Source organism: Leucoraja erinacea, chromosome 11, assembly GCF_028641065.1.
Source record: "Leucoraja erinacea ecotype New England chromosome 11, Leri_hhj_1, whole genome shotgun sequence".
Taxonomy (NCBI): Eukaryota; Metazoa; Chordata; class Chondrichthyes; order Rajiformes; family Rajidae; genus Leucoraja; species Leucoraja erinaceus.
Genome location: NC_073387.1, coordinates 3,280,959 through 3,288,582, shown reverse-complemented (window position 1 = coordinate 3,288,582; position 7,624 = coordinate 3,280,959).

Genomic DNA, 7,624 nt, shown 5'->3' with positions numbered 1-7,624 from the left:
GATCTACACACATGGGGAGAAGGAACTACACATGGGACAAGGATCTACACAAGGGGACTAGGATCTACACACATGGGGACAAGGATCTACACACATGGGGACAAGGATCTACACACATGGGGACAAGGTCTCTACACACATGGGGACAAGGATCTACACACACAAGGACATGGGGGGGACAAGGATCTACACACATGGGGACAAGGATCTACACACAGGGGGACAAGGATCTACACACATGGGGACAAGGATCTACACACAAGGGGGACAAGGATCTACACACATGGGGACAAGGATCTACACAAGTGGGGACAAGGATCTACACACACAGGGGGACAAGGATCTACACACATGGGGACAAGGATCTACACACATGGGGACAAGGATCTACACACATGGGGACAAGGATCTACACACATGGGGACAAGGATCTACACACATGGGGAGAAGGATCTACACACATGGGGACAAGGATCTACACACGTGGGGACAAGGATCTACACACGTGGGGACAAGGATCTACACACATGGGGGACAAGGATCTACACACATGGGGACAAGGATCTACACACATGGGGACAAGGATCTACACACATGGGGACAAGGATCTACACACATGGGGACAAGGATCTACACACATGGGGACAAGGATCTACACACAGGGGGACAAGGATCTACACACATGGGGACAAGGATCTACACACATGGGGACAAGGATCTACACACATGGGGACAAGGATCTACACACATGGGGACAAGGATCTACACACATGGGGACAAGGATCTACACACATGGGGACAAGGATCTACACACATGGGGACAAGGATCTACACATGTGGGGACAAGGATCTACACACATGGGGACAAGGATCTACACAATGGGGACAAGGATCTACACACATGGGGACAAGGATCTACACACACGGGGACAATGATCTATACACACATGGGGACAAGGATCTACATACATGGGGACAAGGATCTACACACATGGGGACAAGGACCTACACACATGGGGACAAGGATCTACACAAGGGGGACAAGGATCTACACACATGGGGACAAGGATCTACACACATGGGGACAAGGATCTACACACATGGGGACAAGGATCTACACACGTGGGGACAAGGATCTACACACATGGGGAAAAGGATCTAAACACATGGGGACAAGGATCTACACACATGGGGACAAGGATCTACACACATGGGGACAAGGATCTACACACATGGGGACAAGGATCTACACAAGGGGGACAAGGATCTACACACATGGGGACAAGGATCTACACACATGGGGACAAGGATCTACACACATGGGGACAAGGATCTACACACATGGGGACAAGGATCTACACACAGCGGGGACAAGGATCTACACACATGGGGGACAAGGATCTACACACATGGGGACAAGGATCTACACACGTGGGGACAAGGATCTACACACATGGGGACAAGGATCTACACACATGGGGACAATGATCTACACAAGGGGGACAAGAATCTACACACGTGGGGACAAGGATCTACACACGTGGGGACAAGGATCTACACAAGTGGGGACAAGGATCTACACACATGGGGACAAGGATCTACACAAGCGGGGACAAGGATCTACACAAGGGGGACAAGGATCTTACACACATGGGGACAAGGATCTACACACGTGGGGACAAGGATCTACACACGTGGGGACAAGGATCTACACACATGGGGACAAGGATCTACACACATGGGGACAAGGATCTACACACGTGGGGACAAGGATCTACACACATGGGGACATGGATCTACACACATGGGGACATGGATCTACACACACGGGGACAAGGATCTACACACATGGGGACAAGGATCTACACACATGGGGACAAGGATCTACACACGTGGGGACAAGGATCTACACACATGGGGACAAGGATCTACACACATGGGGACAAGGATCTACACACACGGGGACAAGGATCTACACACATGGGGACAAGGATCTACACACAAGGATCTACACACATGGGGACAAGGATCTACACACATGGGGACAAGGATCTACACACATGGGGACAAGGATCTACACACATGGGGACAAGGATCTACACACATGGGGACAAGGATCTACACACATGGGGACAAGGATCTACACACATGGGGACAATGATCTACACACATGGGGACAATGATCTACATACATGGGGACAAGGATCTACACACATGGGGACAAGGATCTACATACATGGGGACAAGGATCTACACACATGGGGACAAGGATCTACACACATGGGGACAAGGATCTACACACATGGGGACAATGATCTACACACATGGGGATCTACACACATGGGGACAAGGATCTACACACATGGGGACAAGGATCTACACACATGGGGACAAGGATCTACACACATGGGGACAAGGATCTACACACATGGGGACAAGGATCTACACACATGGGGACAAGGATCTACAAACAGGGGGACAAGGATCTACACAAGCGGGGACAAGGATCTACACACATGGGGACAAGGATCTACACAAGGGGGACAAGGATCTACACACATGGGGACAAGGATCTACACACATGGGGACAAGGATCTACACACATGGGGACAAGGATCTACACACGTGGGGACAAGGATCTACACACATGGGGACAAGGATCTACACACATGGGGACAATGATCTACACACATGGGGACAAGGATCTACATACATGGGGACAAGGATCTACATACATGGGGACAAGGATCTACACACATGGGGACAAGGATCTACACACATGGGGACAATGATCTACACACATGGAGACAACGATCTACAAACATGGGGACAAGGATCTACACAAGGGGGACACAAGGATCTACACACATGGGGACAAGGATCTAGGGGACAAGGATCTACACACATGGGGACAAGGATCTACACACATGGGGACAAGGATCTACACACATGGGGACAAGGATCTACACACATGGGGACAAGGATCTACACACATGGGGACAAGGATCTACACACATGGGGACAAGGATCTACACAAGCGGGGACAAGGATCTACACACATGGGGACAAGGATCTACACAAGGGGGACAAGGATCTACACAAGGGGGACAAGGATCTACATACATGGGGACAAGGATCTACATACATGGGGACAAGGATCTACATACATGGGGACAAGGATCTACACACGTGGGGACAAGGATCTACACAAGGGGGACAAGGATCTACACACATGGGGACAAGGATCTACACACATGGGGACAAGGATCTACACACATGGGGACAAGGATCTACACACATGGGGACAAGGATCTACACACGGGGGAAAAAGGATCTCCACCAGGGGGAAAAGGATCTACACACATGGGGACAAGGATCTACACACATGGGGACAATGATCTATACACATGGGGACAATGATCTATATACATGGGGACAAGGATCTACACACATGGGGACAAGGATCTACACACGTGGGGACAAGGATCTACACAAGTGGGGACAAGGATCTACACACATGGGGACAAGGATCTACACAAGGGGGACAAGGATCTACACACATGGGGCCAAGGATCTACACACGTGGGGACAAGGATCTACACACATGGGGACAAGGATCTACACACGTGGGGACAAGGATCTACACAAGGGGGACAAGGATCTACACACATGGGGACAAGGATCTACACACATGGGGACAGGGATCTACACGTGGGGACAAGGATCTACACAAGGGGACAAGGATCTACACACGTGGGGACAAGGATCTACACACGTGGGGACAAGGATCTACACACATGGGGACAAGGATCTACACACATGGGGACAAGGATCTACACAAGCGGGGACAAGGATCTACACACATGGGGACAAGGATCTACACAAGCGGGGACAAGGATCTACACACATGGGGACAAGGATCTACACAAGCGGGGACAAGGATCTACACACGTGGGGACAAGGATCTACACACGTGGGGACAAGGATTTACAGCGAGACAAGGAGGGAGATGAGACTGAACACGATAGACACACAATGCTGGAGTAACTCAGCAGGACAGGCAGCATCTCTGGAGAGAAGGAATGAATGACTGTTCGGGTCGAGACCCTTCTTCAGACTTCTTCTTCAAAGAAAAATACTGTACCCACCCAGGTGGATACCCCCAATCCCAAACAGTTTCAAGTACAAAATGTTTAAGAAGGAACTGCAGATGCTGGAAAATCGAATGTATACAAAAATGCTGGAGAAACTCAGCGGGAGCAGCAGCATCAATGGAGCAAAGGTTTCGGCCTGAAACGTTGCCTATTTCCTTTGCTCCATAGAGGTTGCCTCACCCGCTGAGTTTCTCCAGCATTTTTGTCTACCTTCTGTTTCAAGTACATTTGCATTGCAAGCTTATGATTAGATTCCGACTAAGTGAAAAAGATATAGCAAAAAGTGCCTTCCATAATGTTTAGAACAAAGACCCATCATCAGTCTGAAGAAGTTGCCTATTTCAAGTCAAGTCAAGTCAAGTTTATTTGTCACATGCACATACGAGATGTGCAGTGAAATGAAAGTGGCAATGCTCGCGGACTTTTGTGCAAAAGACAAACAACCAAACAACTAAACAAACTATAAACACAATCATTACACACATATTCTTTTACATAATAAATAATGGAAGGAAAAACGTTCAGTAGAGTTAGTCCCTGGTGAGATAGGCGTTTACAGTCCGAATGGCCTCTGGGAAGAAATTCCTTCTCAACCTCTCCGTTCTGACCGCATGGCAACGGAGGCGTTTGCCTGACCGTAGCAGCTGGAACAGTCCGTTGCAGGGGTGGAAGGGGTCTCTCATGATATTGTTGGCTCTGGAGTTGCACCTCCTGATGTATAGTTCCTGCAGGGGGGCAAGTGAAGTTCCCATAGTGCGTTCGGCTGAACGCACTACTCTCTGCAGAGCCTTCTTGTCCTTGGCAGAGCAATTCCCAAACCAGATGGTAATGTTCCCGGACAAGATGTTTTCCACCGCCGCTGCATAGAAGCACTGGAGGATCCTCGGAGACACTCTGAATTTCCTCAATTGCCTGAGGTGGTAAAGGCGCTGCCTTGCCTTACTCACGAGTGCTGATGCGTGTGATGCCCATGTCATATCCTCGGAGATGTGGACTCACAGATATTTAAAACAGTTCACCCTATCCACAGGATCCCCATTTATCCTCAATGGAGTGTACGTCCTCGGATGATGTGCCCTCCTAAAGTCCATGATCAGCTCCTTCGTTTTTTTGATGTTCAAGAGGAGGTTGTTATCCTGGCACCAGAGTGCTAGATCAGCCACCTCCTCCCGGTAGGCCTTCTCGTCGTTGTCTGAGATCAGGCCCACCACCACAGTGTCATCAGCAAACTTAATTATTGAATTGGAGCTGAACCTAGCCACACAGACATGTGTGTACAGTGTGTACAATAGGGGGCTGAGTACGCAACCCTGGGGCGATCCTGTGCTCAGGGTGAGGGACTTTGATGTATTCCCTCCCATCTTGACTACCTGGGGCCTGGCGGTGAGAAAGTCCAGGACCCAGGCACACAGGGAGGTGTTGAGCCCCAATTCCATTAGCTTCCCGGCCAGTCTGGTGGGGACTATCGTGTTGAAGGCTGAACTGTAGTCTATGAACAGCATCCTCACGTAGCCCCCCTTCTGGCTGTCCAGATGGGAGAGAGCGGTGTGCAAGACCTGGGAGACCGCATCGTCCGTGGATCTGTTCGGACGGTATGCGAACTGCAACGGGTCCATGTTCCGAGGGAGGAAGGCGCAGATGTGTTTCTTCACCAGCCTCTCAAAGCATTTCATGACTACCGAGGTAAGGGCCACCGGACGGTAGTCATTCAGACAGGCTGGGGAGGCATTTTTTGGTACCGGTACAATGATGGATTTTTTGAAGCAGGCAGGGACCACGGACTTGTCCAGGGAGAGGTTGAATAATGTAGTGAGCACTGGAGCTAGCTGCGTAGCACAGGACTTGAGTACTCGCCCCGAGATGCCATCGGGGCCTGCAGCTTTTCTCGTGTTCACCCGTGTCAGAGCCCTCCTCACGTCGTGCTCGGACAGCGAGAATGTGTGCGCATTCCTCCCTTCAGCTTCGGTAGCCAGCCCGCTGGCGGTATTGTCGATAGTTGGCAGACCTGGAGTGGTGTTGCCCCTCTTCAAACGAGCGTAAAAGGAGTTCAGGTCATCAGCTAGAAACATAGAAACATAGAAATTAGGTGCAGGAGTAGGCCATTGGGCCCTTCGAGCCTGCACCGCCATTCAATATGATCATGGCTGATCATCCAACTCAGTATCCCGTACCTGCCTTCTCTCCATACCCCCTGATCCCCTTAGCCACAAGGGCCACATCTAACTCCCTCTTAAACATAGCCAATGAACTGGCCTCAACTACCCTCTGTGGCAGAGAGTTCCAGAGATTCACCACTCTCTGTGTGTGAAAAAAGTTCTTCTCATCTCGGTTTTAAAGGATTTCCCCTTTATCCTTAAGCTGTGACCCCTTGTCCTGGACTTCCCTAACATCGGGAACAATCTTCCTGCATCTAGCCTGTCCAACCCCTTAAGAATTTTGTAAGTTTCTATAAGATCCCCTCTCAATCTTCTAAATTCTAGAGAGTATAAACCAAGTCTATCCAGTCTTTCTTCATAAGACAGTCCTGACATCCCAGGAATCAGTCTGGTGAACCGTCTCTGCACTCCCTCTATGGCAATAATGTCCTTCCTCAGATTTGGAGACAAAAACTGTACGCAATACTCCAGGTGTGGTCTCACCAAGACCCTGTACAACTGCAGTAGAACCTCTCTGCTCCTATACTCAAATCCTTTTGCAATGAAAGCTAACATACCATTCGCTTTCTTTACTGCCTGCTGCACCGGCATGCCTACCTTCAATGACTGGTGTACCATGACACCCAGGTCTCGCTGCATCTCCCCCTTTCCCAATCGGCCACCATTTAGATAATAGTCTGCTTTCCTGTTTTTGCCACCAAAATGGATAACCTCACATTTATCCACATTATACTGCATCTGCCAAACATTTGCCCACTCACCCAGCCTATCCAAGTCACCCTGCAGTCTCCTAGCATCCTCCTCACAGCTAACACTGCCCCCCAGCTTAGTGTCATCCGCAAACTTGGAGATATTGCCTTCAATTCCCTCATCCAGATCATTAATATATATTGTAAATAGCTGGGGTCCCAGTACTGAGCCTTGGGGTACCCCACTAGTCACTGCCTGCCATTGTGAAAAGGACCCGTTTACTCCTACTCTTTGCTTCCTGTTTGCCAGCCAGTTCTCTATCCACATCAATACTGAACCCCCAATGCCTTGTGCTTTAAGTTTGTATACTATGCCTTGGGCTTTAAGTTTGTATAGGAAGGTGCCAGCACATGCGGATGAGGAAGGGGTGCTCTGGTAGTTGGTTACAATCCGTAGCCCCTGCCACAGGCTTCTGGTGTCCTGCTGCTCCATCTGTAACTCCATCTTGTCTCTGTACCTTCTCTTTGCGTCCTTCACCGCCCTTCGCAGTCGGTAGGACTCTGCCTTGTAGACGTCCATGTTTCCTGATGCCAGTCCCGAGTTGTAGGCAGCGGTGCGAGCATT